At 39.8% G+C, this 22,500-nt stretch overlaps 1 protein-coding gene across 3 annotated transcripts in view; it reads right to left on the bottom strand.

The window, feature by feature from the left end:
* Nucleotides 1-22,500, bottom strand: part of CCDC86 (coiled-coil domain containing 86) — a 165,925-nt gene that overhangs the window by 130,713 nt on the left and 12,712 nt on the right. The window contains exon 1 of one of the 3 annotated variants that reach the window (XM_044084049.1): nt 16,034-16,272. The exons of 1 other annotated variant lie outside the window; for it this stretch is intronic. The gene's annotated coding sequence lies outside the window, so the exon portion shown is untranslated. Of the gene's footprint in view, nt 1-16,033; nt 16,273-22,500 lie in introns of those variants that run through there. One more of the 3 variants, XM_044084050.1, reaches the window with a different exon arrangement.

Raw genomic sequence — 22,500 nt, 5'->3', positions numbered from 1 at the left:
AGTGAAAGACAATGTCAGCTTTTGTCTGGAAAAAAAAGATGGAAGTTCCAAACTGCAAACCATCCTTTGGTACTAAAGTGCAATGAATATATCTCAAAGAATGATCATTCGCGCTTCTAAATCCATGCAACTTGCAATGCCCATCAGGATACGTAGCAAAGACACAAATTAAATATGTGACCAAGTCTATGTGGTCTTTTTTTTTCTTTTTCTAGAAAACGGTAGAGTACTACATAGCATGAATTTTCTTTTGTTTTTTTTTTTTTAACATAGCAGGGATTTTCTGTCTAGACAAACTCGAATATGGCAAGGTACAGAGGCCACAACACAATACTGACAAACAGTAGTGTCAAAGGAAAAAACTTCAAAGACCAATACAGGTAAGGTTCAGTTAAGGCACATTTAATAACTTGCTGCAAGGAGACAAAAACATGCAAATACAGGATTTTGCCCAACTACTAACAGGAAGTATGCTATTCTTATACTATTCTACAAGACATGGCCTTTTATGGCTGACATAATCAAACACAACTTTCAGTATTGTTTTACAGCAGATGTTACTCAGATTTTCTGCTGACATGACTGGATTTATGAAAAACATTTTGAGAAATACAACCTGGCCTTGGTGGGTCCTAGCCCATTACAAGCTTCTATTGTATAGTCCTAATACATGTGTTACATTTCAAGGTACTTCTGTAACTTAGGCACAAGCATATGCTGATTGCAGTTCATATTTTCAAGCAGTCCTTGTTCTGATTATCTATAGCTTCTGCAGCTGTGTATTTTCTCACAGCACAAGCTAACGTTAATACAAGTGGTATTGTTCTATTCATTATTTTCCTGACACAAGCAGAAATTATCTGCTTCCTTGTAAGTTTCCAAAGCATAAGCAATAGCTACGCATATTTCATGACAATTCAAGGTTAGAAAGCTTTCTGCAATTCATACAGATTTATGCAGTGTGAAATAGAATAAATGTGTTAACCCTTTTCAAGCTTTAATATAACTAATGCATACACCAATACATATTTTTCTGACAAGTAGGATTAAGACAGACAACCAGTTCTAAATAGAATGCCACACTACTGTAGGACAGAGAAGACGTGTGCACACATTCTAAGGAAAATCCAAAAACAACTGCTGATGCAGAACACTGATACTACTTTGTACACCATGATATGCATTTACAATTATCAAGCCAAATGCAGAAATTATATTTGTGCCACCCAGAGGGCTGTCTGCAGTGGGTTTTACTTCTGCAAACAGAGAGTATGGAAGTAAAAAAACTACTCAATCTCCCTTACACACCATTATATTTTTTATACAGATATGATGTTTAAAGAATAGCTATGTTAGAACAATAACTACAATATTTTTTAAACACAAACTACAATGTTATCAGAATATGTGACTACCCACTATGAACATACTACTACTACACCTCCAAACACACCTATTCCTCTCAACTTTCCAGCATTTCAAGATAAATGCTGTTTTTTTTTTCTTTGTTACTGTCAAATTTCTTTCTGGGTGGCCCCTTTAAATTATGATTTTTCAGATTTCAGTATTTCCTCCCTCACCAGCCAATACAGACCGTCAGCATGTTATGAGAGCTGCAACTCGAAGAATGTGATGGTTTCATATGCTTTTGGAATCCTGACTTCACTTTAGTGCAGCAAAATGGAACTGATTTGATATCTCTAGCTCGATACTAAAGTAACTGAAAAAGTGCCTGGAACAAAGTGCTGGCACAGTACTTTTCTGTACAGGCATACGACTCAGTTAATGGTTCACATGCTGTGGAAACGTGACATTTATGGCTCTTTTTGGTACCAAGCCCTTCATGCTTTTATTTGTTTTGGACATTTAGTAGTTGGAAACCTACTCAGTTACAGAATGAAGCACACTGTTTGGGACCGCCATCTGTAAGGCATGTAGTAGCTCAAGATGAAAATAAACAAAGGACTTCCAAGATGGTTGCACACTGAGTAAAGTACAGTTGTGTACCTACCATGTGTATTCACTGTTGCAGTCATTACACTTGGGTTATCCTGCTGGCAAGCAACCCACAGTCGGCCTGAATTCCAAAGTCCTGGTCCGGTGTCAGTTGCTGTCGCCTCTTCCCTGATGTCAGTGCACCAGGGGTATAAAAGATGCAGCCGACGCCATTTTCTTCAGTTTTTCTTGCCCCAGATGTCAGGTGCCCCCAAAAGGGCAGGCTAAAAATTTGCAAATAAAAAGGCATGCACTAACAAAAACATTATCTTCCTCTACAAGCAAAAACACCACATAGGTTGTATAGAATAGAGAAGTACAGATAAGTCCCAGCAATGAAAGGAGGATGGTGGGAGGGTAACCTGGACTGCAACAGTGAATACACTCGAACATCTACATTTATGGTAGGTACACAACTGTACTATGTTCATCGTGTTTCACTGTTGCAGTCATTAGACTTGGGTTGAATCCCAAAGCTGAAGTTGGGCGGCTGCGCCTAAATAGGATTAGGAGTGGCTGTGAGGCCCTGCAGAACTGCAGTGGCAAAGCCAGCTCTGGATTTAGAGTAAAGATGCAAGTGATGGTGCTTGGCAAAAGCGTGCAGTGAACTCCAAGTTTCAGCCTCCAAAATTTCCTTGGTTGGTACTCCTCTGAGAAAGGCTGCTGATGTGGCTGCTGCCCTGGTAGAATGTGGCCTAATATTCTTAGGCACTGATTTGCCATGATGTGGATAGCAGAAACGAATGCAGTGTCCTATCCATTTTGAAATAGTCTGCTTTGAAATAGCCTTTCCTTGTGATCCTCCTACATATACCACAAAAAGTTGCTCAGTTTTTCTGAAAGCCGTTGTTTTATCCAAGTAGAAGCGTAGCTGCCTGTGTATGTCCAAAGAGTGCAGAAGTCTCTCCCCTTTATTCTGGGGATTTGGATAAAAGGTTGGTAAATTAATGGTTTGGTTAAGAGCCACACTAGATATCACCTTTGGCATAAATGTCGGGTTTGTCCTTAGAGAAACCCTGTCCGGATGAAAAATGATAAGGTTCCACTGCCATTAATGCCTGCAACTCTGAGACTCTTCTTGCTGAAGTTATTGCTAGGAGCAGAGCAGCTTTCCATGATAAGAATTTTATCTCGGCTGTATTAGCTGGCTCAAAAGGAGGCAGTGTGAGCTTTTCCAATACAAAGTTGAGGTCCCATGTTGGTATTAGTGCTCTCCTTGGGGGTCTTATGTTTTTTGCCCCTCTGAGGTACTATCTTAGTAGTGGATGAGAGAAAATAGGATGTTCCGTATTGTAATGAGCTGAAATGGCAGAGGCATGGATCTTAATTGATGAGAAGGATAGGCCTTTGTCCAGCATCTCAGTTAGGTATTGTAAAATCTGAGGAATTAGGAACAAGCGGTTCAAGTCCTCGCGCCTGGTTCCAAGCACAGAATCTCTTCCATTTCTGCATAAGATTTCCTGGTGCTGGCCTCCTGGCTTCCAAAATGACATCCATAACTGCTTTAGAGAGAGGTGTGCTCTGAGTGGCTATATTATTCGCCATACAGCCAGATTTAAGGTTCTGAGTTGGCTGTGCAGAATCTGATAGTTTTGTTGGGTCAGCAGATGAGGAATTTGAGGTAAAGTTCAGGCTGGCCCTTGAGACAAGTTCTTTAGGACTGGGTACCAGTGCTGGCGTGGCCAGTCTGGGGCAATCAGAATCATTTTTGGTTTCTTTTGTCTGACTTTTAGGAGTACCTTGGGTAGTAGAGGTAGTGGTGGATAGGCATAAACTGTTAGGCTTTTCCAGCTGAATGATATTGCGTCCACCTTCCATGCAGTTGTGAGGGGAGGCAAATAGATCTATGTCTGGGCATCCCCATTTCTTTGTTATCATGCTGAAGACTTGTGGATCTAGTTTACACTCGTGAGGGTCCATGAGGTTTCTGCTTAGTTCGTCTGCCAGAGTATTTTTCTTTCCTGGCAGGAATTGTGCCTGCAGATGTACTTGATAGGCTAGTGCTGTGTTCCACAAAGTCATGGCTTGCCTGCACAGGGGGTAGGAATGTGTGCCTCCTTACTTGTTTATGTACCACATGACTGTAGTATTATCCGTCTTTAGAAATAGTCGTCCTGGATGTAGTAGATCCTTGAAGGCTGTCAGGGCATTCTGGACCGCTAGCATCTCTTTTTGATTGATATGAAGATGCATTTGGTCTGTGGGCCACTTGCTCTGTATACATTTTCCTGCCATGTGTGCTCCCCAGGCATAATCCAATGCATCTGTTGCTAGTGTCTGCCTGGCTGTGGGTAAAGTGAAAGGCTGTCCCTTGTTGTGATGACAGGCCAGTGCCCACCACCGAAACTCTTGTTGCAGGCAGGGAATGAGAGTAATTATTGCTTCCAGGCTGTGGCAATGTTGAGTCTAAACACTTTTTAGATACCATTGTAGCTTCCTCATATGCAGTCTTGCATATGGAATTATCAGGATGCAGGATGCCATGAAGCCCAAAGCCTGCAGAATTTTTCTTGCAGTTAGCTGGGTCTTTGTTGCCATCATTTGAAAGTAACGAGTCAGTTGCCTTTGTCTGTCTGGCATGAGATAAGCCATCTGGGCAGTTGTATTTTAAGCTTGCACCCAGGAATATCATCTCTTGAGAAGGCATTAGTTTTGATTTCTTTTCGTTTACTGTGTACCCTAGGCAAATTTGTAATCTCTTTACAAACGCCAGATACTTTAGTAGAATGTCCTTGCTGTCCGCTTGAATAAGGCAGTCGTCCAAGTAGGGATATATATGAATTCCTTTTTGTTTGCAAAATGCAATTACTGGTGCCAGGCATTTTGTGAAGACCCTGGGCACAGTAGATAAGCCAAAGGGCAGTGCAGAGAATTGGTAATGCATTGAGCCAGCTATGAATCTGAGGTATCTTCTGCAATATTGTCTGATTGGGACATGCAGGTATGCCTCTGAGGTCCAAGGTAACTAGCCAAGCCCTCTTGCCCAGCATGGGTAGAAGTTGCTGCAGTGTCAACATTTTGCATTTTGGAACGTCCAGGAACGTATTTAAAGTAGACAGGCCCAGTATTGGTCTCCAAACTTTGTCCTTTCTGGGTACCAAGAAAAGTCTTGAGTAAAATCCTTGTCCCTACTCTTGCTGTGGTACTTTTTGGATGGCCCTCATGTCCATGAGAGCAGAAATTTGTTTTTGTGCCTCTGCCCATTGATTGTATGGCAGGTCCGGCATACCTTTTGACCTTGGTAGGGTGTGAAAGTGGAACCTGTAACCCTGGGAAACAATATTCATTACCCATTTGTCCTGGGTGATCATGTGCCAATTTTGTGAGAAAAGTGCTAGTTTTCCCCCTAAGGGAGCTGCCAAAAGGTAAGAGCTTGGCATTGGTAGAGGAAAGTCATTGGGACTGTTTCCTATAAGGTTGTGATTTGTCTTCTCCGCTTTTGGGGGCTGAAGCACCCCATTGCTTGGGTCTGTATGAGCCTTGGGGCTGAGATCTGCCTCTTAGGCATCTGTATCTGCCTCTTTGTGGCCTGTCTGACACTGGAAAGGACCAATTTTTAGAAGGCCAGTTCCTGCTAAATCTGGGTGGTTGAACCTGTAAGAAATCCTTTACTGTCTGCATTGATTTTGCTTTATCCTCCATTTTCTTTAACACCTCTTCTGCCTTAACACCAAACAAAGTATCATGTTGTAATGGAGCATCCAACAATTTTGCTTTAACATGATCAGGTAAACTTTGTTCTTTTAACCAAGCATGCCTTCGAATGACAGAACCTGCAACTGCGACTCTGCAAGAAGCCTCTAATGAATCAAAACCACATTGCAAAGTATGCTTTCCCACTTGTTCAGCTGCATGCAATAAATCCTGCATTTCCTTATTTTCAGAACATTCTGAGCTTGTAAGCATTTTCCGTTTTAGCAAAGACATTAGGTATTGTTGATATTTAAGCATGTGAAACTGGCAGTTTAAAGCCCTTACAGCTAAAGTAGCAGAGGTGTAGATCCCCCCCCCCCCAATCTGTCCAGTGCTCTAGAATCCCTATCAGAGGGAACAGGGTTTTTTGCAGTGGAAGCCTTAACCCCTTTGGGACCCTGAGAAATTGTTTCTGGGTCAGCAGCAGGGTTTTTATAAAGAAATTTATGAGAATATGGGACCCTGTAGTACCTATCTAGCTTAACTGGTACAGGTGGTAAAGAATCAGTAGACAAACTGGATTCAGAAAAAACATAATCAACAATATCTAATACAGGGGGAACAGCAAGGGGCATGTGCTGAGGCAGTAAAATAAAGTCTTTGAGCCTTTTCTTGGATTCTGAATAATCCTGGCTCTCCCACTGGAAAAATGCTCAATCATGGTGTGCCGGGTTAGTAATCCTCAGGAGGACAGGCTGAAGGGATAGATTCTTCAGTGTCAGAGTCCTCATATGGAGGAAGAGAATATCCCTGTTCTGAAGAAGAATCAGAGGAAATAGAAACCTGGTCAGAGGAATCAGTCAGTATCTTGCCTAGGCCTTTTATCACGAGGGGGTTCAGAATAATTAAGTCCTCCACCATTTTAAGCATCTGTTTCTTTGGCATGGATGACTGTCCAGGTGAATGCTGTACTTGTTTCTTTGTCTTTATAGGTGTTTTACACTTTGTCTTGGCTGCTGAAGTAGTCCTGATAGTAAGCTGTGTAGGTCTGAAAACACCCTCAGAAGCCGATGCCTGCTCAGCGGCTCCGACCCATCTGAGGGAGTAGTCTCCGTAGGCCCAATACCTTGAGTTTCCAGAGGCCTAGTTATCTCCACGTGGAAGTCGGAGGCGGCCTGTGGCTCTGAGGTAGCGGCTGTCAGGGGCTGCGAAAGCACCTCACTGAGAACCGGCGACTGGCCTAGAAGAGGCTTTGTTGTCGGTTTTGGACCTCCGATGCCTGTCATTTTCTTTGTCCTTGCGCTTTTTATGAATTCCGGTCGTCGGTTGTTCCGACGGCATTATATAACCTTCAGCCAAAGTAATGTAAAGTGAAATCGAACAGATGCTTAATAGTGCGTTGGTTGAATCTAGCGCAAAACCGACAACTACCAATGTCGTGGTCGGGGCCTAGGCAAGGAATACAGTAAGAGTGAAAATCCTTATGAGGTATTTGCTTCCCACAAGTAATACAATTGTTAACTTTTACTGACATCGGTCTGGAGCAAGAAAAAGTTTCCCCAACGGGGTACTTAGCTTTATTGAAGACTTCAGTTCTGAAATTCAATTTCGAAAATCTCAGGAGTCGGCTGACCGGCACTTGCGAACTGCTTTTCCTTCGGGCACCGCACGGCAAGAAAGACTGAAGAAAATGGCGTTGGCTGCATCCTTTATACCCGACGCATTGACGTCAGGGAATAGGCGACAGCAACCGACGCAGGACCAGGACTTTGGAATTCAGGCCGACTGCGGGTAGCCTGCCAGCAGGATAACCCAAGTGTAATGACTGCAACAGTGAAACATGATGAACATCAGCTTATTTCTAGCTCTCCCAGTATGAAAATAGAAACTCAGCAGAGACCAGTAGACTTGTGTTTATGGGTACATTTCAGTAATTAGATAGTAGGTGCACTGCCTGGATGCCAGGAATAAAGAAATACAGAAGACCTGGCAAAAAATCAGCTACAAAAATTGAGGAAGAAACACTGACTGGGGAAAGTTCTGCATCTGTTTAACAAAAGGCAATGCAACCTTCAGACATGACTTCCAATAACCTACAGGAGGATATGACAACTGCTGACAGATCTGGTCAAACACTGATGGAGTATAGCAACACAAAACAAGAAGAGACAAAAAACAGAGGTCGATAATTAAGAAAAAACGCTGGCTAAATCAAGACTGCTCAGGAAGAGATATTTAAAAAAAATAATAGAATTAGAGGACAGGGAATATAGGGAAAACTATTTTCAGCTATACCAAAAGCTGGAAGGAACAGACTGCATTAATTTTATGAAAGCATAAATAAGCAAATCGACTGGTATTCCACAGCAGGAGTTATTAGTTGAAAAGGCACATTGTGTGTATGCTCCAAACCTTGCTGTAAGAAAGCAACCTGGACCTTTAGTAGTAAAGATCAATCCTACCAGCAGGAGTTGATTCTGACAAAACTGTGGCAGAAGGACAAAGTACTAAAAGTGGGAGACAGCAGAGTATTTGTGGAGAATGATTACTCACTGTACACCAGACAGAAGAGGAGCAAATGCACTCCACTATTTAGGGAATGTTGAGATGCAAGCATGAAATTCAAACTGCTGTACCCAGTTGTCTTCAAGGTTATTGCCTGCAAGAACAAAATCTTTTTTTGATGAAATACATGCTAAGGAGGAAATACAAAAGTTTGTCCAACAAAAAGTAAGCTGTGAAACAGAAGGACCATCTGCTTCATGTTCTTTTGGTAATAAAGGCCACAGAGGGACTGTACCTATGAAACCTTTCCAAATTTTCAACTGCAAATGTTGGAGAGGGGGACGGGAGCATTAGAGTTGACCAAAAGAATCAACAGTACTTTGGAAATGAAGCAGAAACAGGATTTTGGAGATGAAACAGTGATAAAACCTGTACTTAATATTGGATTACAATGCAATAATTATATTTGCGAAATAGAACAAGAAAATATGGAGGAAATAATGGACATTTTCAGAATATGTTGGACTTGTGGGAGACTCTAAAGCATATGCTCTACTTCATGTCATTAATGTTCGGAAAAGTGCTTTGGGAAGGGGAAGAGGAGGGAGAAAGTTAACTATAAGGAAATATTTGTTTTCTTAAATAAGTACCAGTTTTGTGGCATGTGGTTTTTCCTTGATTGCTTTAAGTCTTTTCAGTATTTTTTTTTTTTTTTTTTGTGTAATGGGATTGTAATCAGGTGCTACTTTTTTTTCCTTTCTCCCTTCTCTCTTTTTCTTGTTCAGTTTTAAGAAATATAGGCACTGCAAAAAAAAGCCTGGTTAAAATGCATGACAAAAGAAAAAAATAATGTGCTTGTTTTCTCATTCTTGCACGGGAGAATGGATTTACACTGATTTAGTAACAAATTTTAAGAGACAGCAAGTAAATAAAAAACAATGACTATTATGAGGCTTTTTTCTAACAAATACATGTATGCTCGGTAACAATTCTGCAAGCTGGTATTCATGTTTCCATGGAAACAATCTGATAGAGAAATTTGGCTGCCTGGTTCTTATGTCTCCATGGAGACAATCTGATAAAGAAAACCTGGCTACAGTCTGGTAGAGAGTGATTGGCAGAAGGAAAAAAAGAAGAGAGAAATTGGCAAGAAATGCTATGAAAGCATTCAGGGTTTTCCCCAAGGTAGATAATGTTCTCTGAAAGCATTGTGTTTTTTCCCCCAGCTGGGAGAGCTATAAAGATAAGACAAAACCAATAAGCACTTAGTAAAAGCACAGGCTGCACCATGCTTCTTTCTTTTAGATTAACTCAAGTCAGAGTGTGTGGCTGTCAGTTTGGGACTTTTGTTCCTATTAGGAGGGTACAACTTCAATATCTTAAGGAGTACATAAGTTTTATGTGTTAGTATTGAGTTAAGTTTTAGGGAGGTATTGGGCTTTTTTTTTTTTTTTTACAGTTCAACCTGCCAAACAGGGTATGCATGTAACACAAAAGCTTGAACTAGACATTTAACAAAAAATGTGTTAGACATAAAAGGTGGGAACAACAACTTAATACAAAGATGCTGTCTTTAAATGTAAACTGCTTCACAGATAAATACAAAGAAAAAAAAGAGTAGTGAACTATATTAAAATGTAGAATGTAAACAGCTATGTTACAGGAGGCACAATTAGAAATAAATGAACATGGGAATTTTATAAAGAAGGGTTTTCAGGATGGTTATTCAGCAGAATACCTAGGACAAAAGAAAAGAGGAGTACTTATATTAACTGCAAGAGGGGCTCCAATAGTGACAGAAGATAAAAAAAGATAATGGCAGATCTGCAGCAATAGGGGGCTACTGGCAAGGGAGGATGAATCTAAAACTACTACAACTGATCTTAAGAAATTTCTGGGAGAAATAATCAGTTTACAGCAAGGAATATTACTGACAGGTGGTGAATGGAATTTGGTTTGCAGCAGAGATGATGTGTCGGGGGGGCAGAAGGGAAAATATAACAAATGAAAGTAGATTTTTAAAGAAAGTAATGAAAAATATTTGGCAGTGAAGATGTGAATTCAGTAACAGGACTTCAGAGTGAATTTGCTTATTATTCCCCAAGATACAAAAACTGGACTAGACAGAATGAACATTTCACAAGAGCACGTGCATTTAATTGAAAGTCTTGACACTCACCCAAAAGCTATTTCAGACCATGCACCAATAATAGCTAAAATAAAAGCACATGGTAATGAAATGAGACATTGGTGCTTTCCCACCTATCTGTTGAAGAGGAATTTAAGGAATGGGTAGTGGAGATTATTCAGGAGCTGTTAGGACAGAAATTTCTTGTGTAAATATAGCTAGGGAGTGGATAATATTAAAGTGGAGTTTAAAAATAGGGTGGAAATAAAAGAAATGGAGCTATGGTTAAGAAGAATTATTTAGAGGGACTGGCAAATGTTAAAGTATTGCTGAATAGGGGGAATTTCACAGAACAAGAGGAGGATCAACTGCAGAATGCTAGGCAGAAAATAAGGGATTACCTTGATAATACACACAAGCTTAGAACAACTGCTGTTAAGCAACTGTTTTTTGATAATACACTAGAGCACAAAAACATTTAGCACAAAGACTCAGGCAACATAAAGCAGAAAGGGCTGTTGCCAAACTTAGGGATCCTATAACAATGAAGGTAACAAGAGATCCTTTCGGAAATTCTGTACGCCTCTCTATAAAGCAGAGAAATATGAAAATCAAGTAAAGATACAAATTGAAATGTTTATGGAAGCATTAAATATGCCAAGGTTAGAGGTAGATAAAGCTCAATTACTACCAGTTAGGAGAGAGGAGATAAAAATTGTGATGTATAACCAATCTACAGGAAAGTCTCCAGGAAAAGATGGTATTCTTGTGGAAGTTTGGAAGCTAGGAGGAAAAAATTGATAAAGATCGGGAAGTTATCATTTAACAGTATCTTAAGAAAAGGAGAAGTACCGCTTTCCTGGAAGAAAGAAGTGGTAGCTGTAATACCTAAAGAGGATAAAGATCCATCACATCCAGCTTCATACAGGCCCATTTCAATACAAGACCATGATTATAAAGTGTTCATGACTAAAAGAATTGCAAAGGTAATGCCAAAACTGATAGATACGGATCAGTGTAGTTTTGTGGAGGGGGGAGGCAAACAGCAAACATTTGACAATATTAACGGAACACTGATGATCCAGAGGGAAGTAGAATGAAAGAAAATGCCATTGTTGTTGGTGGGTCTTGATACAGAGAAAGCATTTGACAGAGTAAGTTGGAACTTTATGACCATGGCAATGGAAGCATTTGCATTTCCTGAAAAAACACAGAAGGTTGACTAGGAGAATATACGATGGATAGGAGGTGAAAATTAAAGTGGGTAGGGTCCCCTCTGATGATTTCTGCATGAGCAGAGGAGGCAGGCAGGGGTGTCCCATTTCCCTTTATTTGCATTATATTTAAAACCATTAGCAAAAAAAAGGGACTCAGAAATTCAAGGATATAATTGGTATGGTAGCCAAGAAAAGCTGGCTTTATTTGCAGATGATATAAATTATATACCTGACAAAACCAGAAAAAAAAACATTACAGTGTTGTGGAACATTTTGAAACAGTTTAAGATTTTTTCAGGAGACAAAATTAATGAAGCTAAAACAAAGGCAATAGTGGTAAATTACGTACCCACACATGAACTGGTTCAGAAATATCACATTTATAGGGATATGATAAAATGAAGTATTTAGGAGAATGGATTAAAATGATTCTAGTGTGGCAGCTAAGGATGTGTGGAAAAAAACTCAAAAGACAATATAAAAACTGAGAAAATTTAAGCTTAGTTATGTGGATATGGATAACAAGATGCAAGCAGTTAAAAATGTTTTTAGTCCCTTTAGTCTTATACGCAGGTCAGGCATATTTTTATCAACCAGAAGTTGTGGATAGCAATTAATAAAGAGCTGAAGGATTTTATCTTGGAGGGGAAGACAGCAAGAGTCAAGTGGGATAAACTGATTCTTCCAGTAGAATAGGGTAGAGAGGGACTACCCAACTTGAAGGAGTACATCAGAGCTACACAGTTAAGACTCCTATACACAGCACAAGCAGAAAACTATAATTCAAAGTGGAAAGGGATGATGATGAAATGGGCGGAAGCTCAAGAAACAAGGATAGACTGGGATTTTAGATGCAGGCCTTTAAGGAGAATAACAATATCATACAGATTATAATATCCATAAAATAGAAGAAATTATTCTAAGAACTAAACCAACAAGGGAATGGAGAAATGAGATTCTGCCAATAGGGATGACTGCAATTAGGGAAACAGACAACAGGCAAGGGAGTGCTGGAATTTATTGTAGAAAACTGGCAAAGGCACCAAGGTACTTGGAGCAAATAACTAGACTGGGAAAGACAATAGAATGGGAAGACGCCAATAATTTATTTGGACTGCAGGTTAGAGATTGCCTTCCCTATCAGGGATTGATGATCTTCTTTCGGCTTTCCCTGGTTAGGGGTCGCCACAGCAGAACTCCGGTCCGCTAATGATTGGCATCAGATTTTTATGGTGCTGAGGTGCCAGCCCGATGCCCATTCACACGTCTTTCGAATGCCACTCTACCACGGGGAGGACATGCAGACTCCACACACAAGGCACTCCAGCAGAGAATCAAATGGGAGAACCTCTTGCTGTGAGGCAACAACGCTACTGCTGCACCACCGAAGCTATGCTATCAGGGACTGATATCAGAGTACAGACAAAGAGAAACAAGCAGGGGGGTCCTAAGTGAAAGACCAGCTCTGACAAAGTTTTTAAAAGAATCTAGAACAGAAGCTGCCATTAAAAAGTAATAATTAGTACAACATATAAAATATTCTATGATAACTATAAGAATCAGATGAGGTTAGAAAGGATTGGGAAGAGAGACTGGATAAGCAATTCACAAAGAAAGAAAGAGGATATATTTATGTCTCCCAAATACGCAACAAAATCTAGAAGATTTATATTTGCCTGGAAATGTTTACAGACGTTTTTATACCCCAAGTAGACTCCAGAGAATTTTTCCTCAGGCAGACAGCAAATGCTGGATGTGTGCAGTAAAAGAAATAGGTAATTGGGAACATATTTTCTGGGAGCGTGGTGACTTGGCAGACTTTAAGGATTCCCCGTAGGATGCACTACTGGAGAGGTTGGGTGGGCAGACTGGTCTGATGTGGGAGATGATTTTTCTGAGCTATGACACTGAATTGGAATTGCCTAGACATGGTAAGACTAATAATGGTGGCTGCAAAAAAAAGCAATTACTAGAAAATCTAAATCTAAACCAACTATAATGGAAGTAGTGAATAAGTAACAGAGATACAACAACTGGAATTGAGATCTTTAGACAAGGGTAGGAGCAAACTACAACGAAAAAATTGGGAATTGTGGAAATAATACATAGAACGGAAGAATGAGGGTTAAAAGGTGGCAGGAGTTAAATGAGCTATGTAATGTTTGAGTGAGAAAGACTGGGTAAATTATAATTGAATTATAATGTTTGCAACAGGGAGTGTGTCAGCATGGTTTGTGATGTAAAAAGCTTGCAACTAGTATTGCGTTGGTGTGGTTTGTTTTCATTTATATGATTGCCTATGAAGGAAGTGATGGCTTAATAAAGATGTTTCTTGCTTAAAGGCAGGAATTGAATAATGTATGCAATGTTGCTTACTTTATATGATACTCTGTAATATATGTGAAGTATAACACTTGCTATGTTAATATACTGGCTTTGTATTAGAACATTACCCCACCGCCATTTTCGTGCAGGAATGGGCGTGGCCTGCAGTCCTGACAGGGCAAGCCCGTGTGAGGTTGCATGCAAAATACAGCAGAGTGACAAACCATGCAGGTTATCCAGCGACCAGATGAATATTCATTCTGAATATTCCATCTGTGACTGTATGTTGCCCCCCCCCCTCCAAAATTTTTATTTTTTCGATATACAGAAGACACAATGTTGCCATTTTTGAAATACGGCCATTCCAAGCTGGTTATTGTGTGTCCTTCAAATAAGAGATATTAAGGACAGGTTCAAGTATTAGTGGGACTGAAGGCCAGTATGTACACAGTACTTTACACCCCCATCCTAATGTTGTGCTTTAATTTGCTTTTGTAGGGGGTAAGCCCCCCTGCACCCCTACCTTTCTTACTGAACATGGAAGTCAGTAAATAATGACACATTTTGGTTTCGCAGTTTGCATACTTTTGAAATACATGCTAACATAAAACTTGTAAAGTTGGCAGCTTTCTAAGTTTATAAACGCAGTACTTAAAAGTACTTAAACTCTCTCCCTATATTTGGTAGTTTGCCCCCCCCCCCCATTCTATTGGGCTTTGTTCAGATTTTTGGCATTAAAAGATTAAGAAGTGCATGTCACTGTTAACAACTGGAAGTGTACGTTAAACGTTTGTACCTCTCTTATCTTAGTTACCGCAATCCACTGTCCCCCCGAAATAAATGCAGTCAAACATTACAAAAAAAAAAAAAAAACATTTTGAAAAATACATATCTGCAGACCAACAGAATGACATGGAAAATTCTGTCATACAGGGAGTGGCACCGCTAATAAGTACTGGATGTCAAACAGCTAAGAAACAGTAATAATTAAAACAATGCAAGAAAAGAGAACTGCCATGTACGTTCCTGCACAGAGGACTACAAACAGTTTAGGTGTATGTTGTTATATAGAATAGATAAAGCGCACACGCAGCAGCGGGTACATTCAACTACACTGTTTTCCATATTGTATTTGGTGACGTTGGGTATCTTATGTTTATTCACAGTCTTCTTTCGGCTTTTCCCGGTTAGGGGTCGCCACAGCGGATCACCTTTCCGCTCATGAATGGCAGTGGAGTTTTACAGTGTCGAGTTGCCAGCCCGGCACCCAACCTTCCACAGAAGGCGAACACACTCACACCCAAGGCCAATTTAGTGTGTCCAATCCACCTACTGCATGTCTTTGGGATGTGGGAGGGAGGAAACCGGAGCACCCGGAGGAAACCCACGTGACCACAGGGAGGACATGCAGACTCTGCACAGAAGGCACCCCAGCAGAGGATCGAACTGGAGAACCTCTTGCTGTGAGGCAGCAACGCTAACCACTGCACCACCGTGGCCACCCTATCTTATGTTTATTCTCAGTAAAACTAGCAATTACAGGGAAACGGACAGTAGCGGGAGGGGTTTGGGCGGTCCTAGCTACTGCACATATGGTGGGGTAATGTACAAAACCAATATACTTTGATTACTTTTATATGAATATAACTTTGCCTAGGTCACGACTCACACAACTCAATAAAGGTGCTTGAGGATTAAAAATATGACAACAAACACAATTTAATAAAGGAAACTTGTAAAATATTGTGTTTTGCAAAGAACTTAAAACAATTCTAGATGGCATTTTCTGACTGCTGTTACTGGAAAACAGGTAGCATCTTATTTGTTGAATCTGTTGCCACTCTGAAAGAGGCAAGAATCATACTTTACTTTAATACTCTCTAAAAAGGAGGCTGTCCAAATATAGTCTCTCCTGTAGGGCTTCAACCTTTTCAGATGCCCAACGAAGGCTTTTTTATGGAAATAAGAGATGTTGCTAGACAAACCAAACCTACAACTCAGAAAAAGTACTGAACATCATTTTACCAAAAATAAAAGTTCACTCTTCTGGAGTTTTAGTACTTACCATCGTTTCATATTACGCTAACATATTTTATATAAAATAGTAATTTAAAGAAACTTAAAAAATACTTTTTCCCAAAAAATCTCAGGGGGGTTGCCATTTTTCGCAGGGCGTCACTACTAACATTGAGTACGGGTGGCAAACCCTACTGCCTTTTCCAGCACTCACCTCCCGTTACCGCGGCTCAACAACGACGTAGAAATCAAACATAAGGAACTTAACCACAGTCAAGTGTATTTCTTTCTCTACCACCAAAGTGTTTAGAATCTGGTTCTTGTTTAATGTACCTGGTCCTTCAGTTCTAAGAACACGAATGTAATTCTATACCAAAATGATACAAATTTCACTATTCTACAGTAGCGAAAGATAGTCAGTCATAACACATGGAAGCGTAACGTCATCATTCCGCGCCCTGTGACAAAAAAAAAAAAAAAACAAGCAGATAACTGAGGAGCGTACCTCATTTGGCGTCTTAAAAAGTTCACGTTCCAATAAGTTCCACACTGAAAGGGTCTGTCACACATTCAGTATTAGGAATTTTTAACTGATAACCTATTACTTCATTAAAAGATATTTTTTTATAAGTAAACCAGCATATTTTAGCCTATGTTAGAATAAAGTTATTGTTCACCGTGTTGGTAGTAAGGTGCAAGTTAGTTGGAGTTTGCATGAATGTGTTAATTGGGGTCAGAAATTCTCGGACACCAATGGGCGAGTATATGAAACTCGCACAGCTCGGGATAAGAAATCACTGATTATTTAAGGTCGCGAGGAATGAACAAGTCCACGGCTAACCCTTTAATGTAGTTATCATATCAGTCAAAATATAATAAAATAACAAATAAAGGGAACACTTTCAAGAAGTGTGATGAAGCAGTGCATTTGCTTTTCTTCTCACTTATTTCGGAGTGTCGGGATTATGCCGGTAGTTGTAGTGGTGTTGGCATATTCATTCTTGACAACTTATAAGATCCAGTATTCTCCATTGCCACCGCTCATAGCTCTCATTCTCTTACAGCAATAAATCTGGACAAAGCCATAAAAATGGGAGGGCAAAGTCCCAAAATATGGACAGATTCTAAATATTGATCTTTCAATCTTAGACAAGGGATTGAATAACAAGTTTGCATTTCCACAAATTTTCTGGAGGGTATTGTGACGCCCGCGCCCTGGCCCCGCAATCAAGGAGCCTCAGTCCTCACCACTAACACCAGAAAGGGCAAACTCCTAGAAGAGGAAAGGATAACTAATACACACAGTAAAGTACAATTTCTTTTAAGTGCACACAGAGATCGCAGGCAGTCTGGGGCTGGTTGCTCCCTTGCTCACCAGGTCCCCAATAAGACTCCCCACTGGCACAGCTATAGGGTCCAGGTCTCAGCCTAGCCAGGCAAGCAAAAACCTCCAGTACTCTCTCTGTCCAACCAGTGCTTCGTGTTCCTGCCCAAGTAGCTCACACAACACACACACACTTTGAGAAGAGGTTATGCAACCACACAGACCCGACAAGGAAAAGGCTGGCACAAGTTCTCCAGCTGTGCCCCTATTACCCAGACCATACGGTAATAATTTCTGCCACCACCCAGCTAATAATTATCAGCTACTAAAAGGCCCTTGAAAGGGTGTCCAATTATTACTGTGCAAATATTATAATCCAATGGTAGTATGACTAGCCAGTCAAGGCTTAATTTGGAGTGACTTAGACAGTAAAATCTGTAAATATGTAATGTACTTTAGAGGTTAAATTATCTCTACATAAACCAGTCACAGGTAAAGGTTTTAAAATATTTAATAATAAATAATTAAAACACAAGACAAAACTACTACAGAACAATGCTGCTCAAGTTCAGAGATCACACAGAAACTTAAAACAATATCATAGGAAAGATCTGATTTCAAAGAATGATACTTAGTCTTACTTTCTTCTAAGTTTAACTATTCCTAAGGGAAATCACAGCGCTATAATCCTACTTACATACATAAAGCATAAGCAGTGCTGGGTTAGATATCCAAGATCAAAATGCTTTTCGTAATCTCTCACTCAACAATAGTTTTTAAACACTAACCAACAGCTCTCTAAGGCCCTCCCAAATTACATCATTTTGACACTTAGTCTGGAGTTCCCAGGCCACAAACTGCATTATTTAGCAAGCTAATACCTGCTCAGGAGACTACAACAATAAAAGGCATTTCACATATACACTCTAGCAGAAACCAGAGCAATAAAGCACGTTCCAGATGTAAACTCTGGCCCTTAACTTTAACCTTAAAACAATGGGCATGAAACCTTCATCCAGACTCAGTGTAGCTGACTTGTAAAACATCAAAGAGATTCATAAGATCTTTTCAACTTCAAAAGACACATTTGAAATGCTTAGCTTGGTTTTCCTTACAGCAGATGGCAATGTTGCAACAATCTTGAAGTTCACATTTTACAGTGTTTTCTTTCATTTAAAAACACAAGCCTGTATTTTACATTTATTTATACAATTGATAGAATTATATATCAAATTCTATTTGACTAGGCTGGCAGCCTTTGCCCATCTTCCTCCAATCTTCACAGGTATGAAGTCTGAAATTCAAATAACTGTCATTATTTGCTGACTTAAAACTTCAGAGGTTTGACAGTAGTTTGCCCGAAAAACAAAACTGTATGAAGAACAGATCCAAAGTATGATGAGCAAATCAGGACGTTCTATTTGCGAGGTATGTCGCCGCTCCTCCTAGATTCACTTTTTTTTTGTTCATGTTAAATAGCTGAATTTGTGCTGTGCAGATTTTTCCCCCCACTGTATGTAACTCTATGCGGGCTAGTAACTGAATGGTTTCTGTTTTATTAGTCTCTTTCCTACCCTCTGTTAAGCCTTATGTACTTATATACGTTTTTTAGGGTTGCCACCTTTTCAAATGCTTAAAGTGGGACATTTTTTGTACAAATGTCAGATTTTGCAGGGCGAAACATACCCACGGCCAGTACAGGACAGAAATTCACTTTTTGCCTAAATAAAAGCTTATTCTTGTAGCATTTTAGTTGCTTATTCTGTTTATTATAACCTTTAGATGTTTCAGATACAAAATAACTGTTTTATGCAACTATTACATAAAATATGGGAAATAATTTTGTCCTAAAATCTCAGGACATTTGCCATTTTTTCATTTTTTTTTGCAGGACACAACTGCCCAAAGAGGGACTGTCCCTCACAAAGTGGGACAGGTGGTAACGCTAATGGTTAATGCTTCTACATGTAAACAAAACTAAACCACTTTTGCAAAAAAATCCTAGCAACCCACCAGGCAGAGTAGCATTTATACACAAAAATATAGTCCAAATCAAACCTCACCATATTTATTTATTTTTACATTTGTTAACCGGGTTTGTCCGACTAGGCACAGAAAGCCCTTTTTCAGTGGAGATACGAGGAGAAAAGCTCCATGAAAGTAATTAAAAATAAGAAAACCTACCAATTCAAGTTGTAAGATACTTAACAGTATAAAACAGAGAAATATATACAATACAAATATATACAACAAGGCAAAAAGTACAGTATTTTGAGAATGCAGTAACAATATGTTTGAGAAATTTGGTTAGCATTAAGTTGTTTACAAGGAATGTAGCAATGCCTAAAAATAAAAAAAAAAATAAAAAATTAAGAGTAACATCATATCATAGTACAACAAAGATGCATTTAATAACAATATATGTACGTAGACAGTTTAGGTAGATACCAGGCAGATACCACATCGATGGTGGGCCACTGAACACAGAAGGCATTATAAGAGATCTGGCAACACAGGTTGACAGCAACCGCTCTTTTGACCACCACATTGTCACTGTGGTCAGAAAGTCCTTCTATGTGGCACATCTCATTACTAAGTGTTTTGCATCCAGGAAAAAAGAGGTCATTGTCTCCTTCTACTCTTCCCTCATTAGGCCAATCATTGAGTACAATGTCCCATTTGGCATGTATTTTTCATCTACACCTATCTAGATCTAGACTATCTTCAGATTACCACAGCCCACAAACTAATCTTTCAACCCTCTAAGTGCCCTGCTCAATGCAAAATCCTTCTCCCCTACACCCCTCAGAGAACTCTCAGATCTACTCACCAAAACCTAATCTGTGTCCAAAAACCCAATCGCCCTGCTGGTCAACTCCTGCTATCCTTTTCCTTAGCAAAAAAAATGGAATTCTCTTCCTTCCTCTCTAAGGACCTGTGCAAACTTTGAAAACTTTAAATCTCAGTTACATTCCTACCTTTACTCTAACAGAAAATGCAACTGCATTCTCCCAACCTAGTCCTATAATTCTCTCTCCACCTCTAAACCCCTCCAGCTATGATTACTAGCCTCTCCGGCTATGATCTATAGGCTACCACACATATATGTACATATTGTAAATATCAAATTTGTGCCATGTACCTAAGAATTTACACCTGATCTCTACCATGAAATATAACTGTAAATTGTTCATTAATAATACTGTGTCTGTATCTAAAGGTAACATGTACCTAAGAAATTACACCTGCTCTCTAGCATGAAACATAATTGTAAATTGTTCTTCTTTTCTATATTGTATCTGTATCTAAATTTTGTAACATGGAGCTTTTCTCCCTGAGCCTCCACTGAAAACGGGCTCTCTCAGCCCAGTGGACATCCCCAGTCATCAAACTGCAAATAAATAAATAAATGTACCTTACTAAACACTTGCAACAACTGGAGAGGCCACAAAAGTACCTCACAAAGAGGATCCTAGGCCTTAAACATTTGTCCTGTATGGACAAACTAAAAAAAATCCAACTATTCTCTGTCTCATATCGCCTACTTAGAGGCGATCTCTGCTTGACTTACAAAGCCATGTCTGACCCAGCTCTGTTAGAAATGCTACATTTAAAGAAATCCCAATCCCTCCACACCACATGCTCCAGATACCTCAACCTCATTACAACAATCAACAGAGCATGCTGGAGGGACACCAGAGACTGACCATGCTCTGGAGTAGACTTCCCATGCTATGGAATAGACTTCCCATACATGTCAAGCAGAGCACCTCACTGGCCCTCTTCAAAAGAAATCTTGATGAGTGGATGGGAAATAGAAAATTCACCCCAGGGATCACTCCAGTGGCTTTACTTGACAGAGGCAATGGGAACTAAGGTCGGGTGGCACAATGCCATGGTAATCCTATGGGCTAGGCTTGTAAAGGCTCCAGGGCCATTAGCCTAGTACACACCTATGAACCTATATGTTATTGAGAGAAGAAGAAAAATTCATTAGGTCATATTACGTGTTATTAATTAAAATACTCTTGAAGCAGAGCTTTCACACTATTGCCTCTAGTTTTTTTTTTCAAAATATCAGTCATATTAACTTGAAAAAGTTGCCAGAATAAGAAGAGAACATAAATTAAAATACATTTTCTGAACTAAAAGATGTATACAACACTAATAACTGTAGTTTTTATTATGTGTAATCCACTACTTTTGCTTTATGTGTAATCCACTACTTTTTCTCCCCATATCACAAGTTTATGAGAAATAGAGCACGATAGGGCAACCACGGTGGTGCAGTGGTTAGCGTTGCTGCCTCACAGCAAGAGGTTCTCCGGTTTGATCCTCAGCTGGGGTGCCTTCTGTGCGGAGTCTGCATGTCCTCCCTGTGGTCGCTTGGGTTTCCTCTGGGTGCTCTGGTTTCCTTCCACATCCCAAAGACATGCTGTAGGTGGATTGGACACTCTAAATTGGCCCTAGGCATGAGTGCGTGTATGTGTGCCTTCTGTGGAAGGTTGGGTGCTGGGCTGGCAACTCGATACCGTAAAACTCCACTGCCAATCATGAGCGGACAAGTGATCCACTGTGGCGACCCCTAACTGGGAAAAGTCGAAAGAAGATGAGAAATAGAGCAAGATGTTGAGGCAAAATCAGGCACAGTTGAAAGGTGTTGCAGGGGCTACCCTCTTCTGCCTGCTCTCTCTCATTGTAATATGACTTACTTAATGGTATTAAACTAAGGATTTTGCTTGCAGAAGACACTCCCCCACATCAGTTGTGCATATTTTTGTATTTGTTTATTTCATTTGTTAACCAGTTTCCTTCATTAATTATGTCATTTTTAAGTAATGCTAGTTTTCAGAAACTCTAAAAAAGTGGAAGGATAAGCCTTTTTAGATACATAAAATAGTAATTGATTGTAGTTTTCTTGGTGTTATTCAGTATAATTTCTCTTGCAACAGCAGCAGTAAACTGGTGATATATCTGCACTTTGTTACTTGACTGTCTATCAACATTATTTGTGAGTGTGCTGTTTGTTAAAGGAGACTGATAATGGGAGGGGCTTTTTATGCCTCATTTGTGTGTGTGTGTGTGTGTGGGGGGGGGGGTAGCTACACTTTAGCATAACTAGCTGGTCAATTAACCACTTTCAGCTAAGATCTAAGTCACAGAGTGTCAGCTTACACAGCAGTTAAATAAAAGTGTAAGTATCAACAATACAGAATGAAAGAAAATAAACTGCCAGACCCTCCAGTTTTTCTCTTTCTCTTTTCAATGTTGATAAGACCATGGATGGTATTCAGAAACAATTAATGAAGTGTAATAGGCAAAGTAATGTGTGTGAGGGAGTGATATTCAGAGACACA

Source organism: Protopterus annectens, chromosome 9.part0, assembly GCF_019279795.1.
Source record: "Protopterus annectens isolate FY-2018-M chromosome 9.part0, PAN1.0, whole genome shotgun sequence".
NCBI classification, from domain to species: Eukaryota; Metazoa; Chordata; order Ceratodontiformes; family Protopteridae; genus Protopterus; species Protopterus annectens.
The sequence above is the reverse complement of the archived record's forward strand: the minus strand, read 5'-3'. Positions and strand labels throughout refer to the sequence as shown.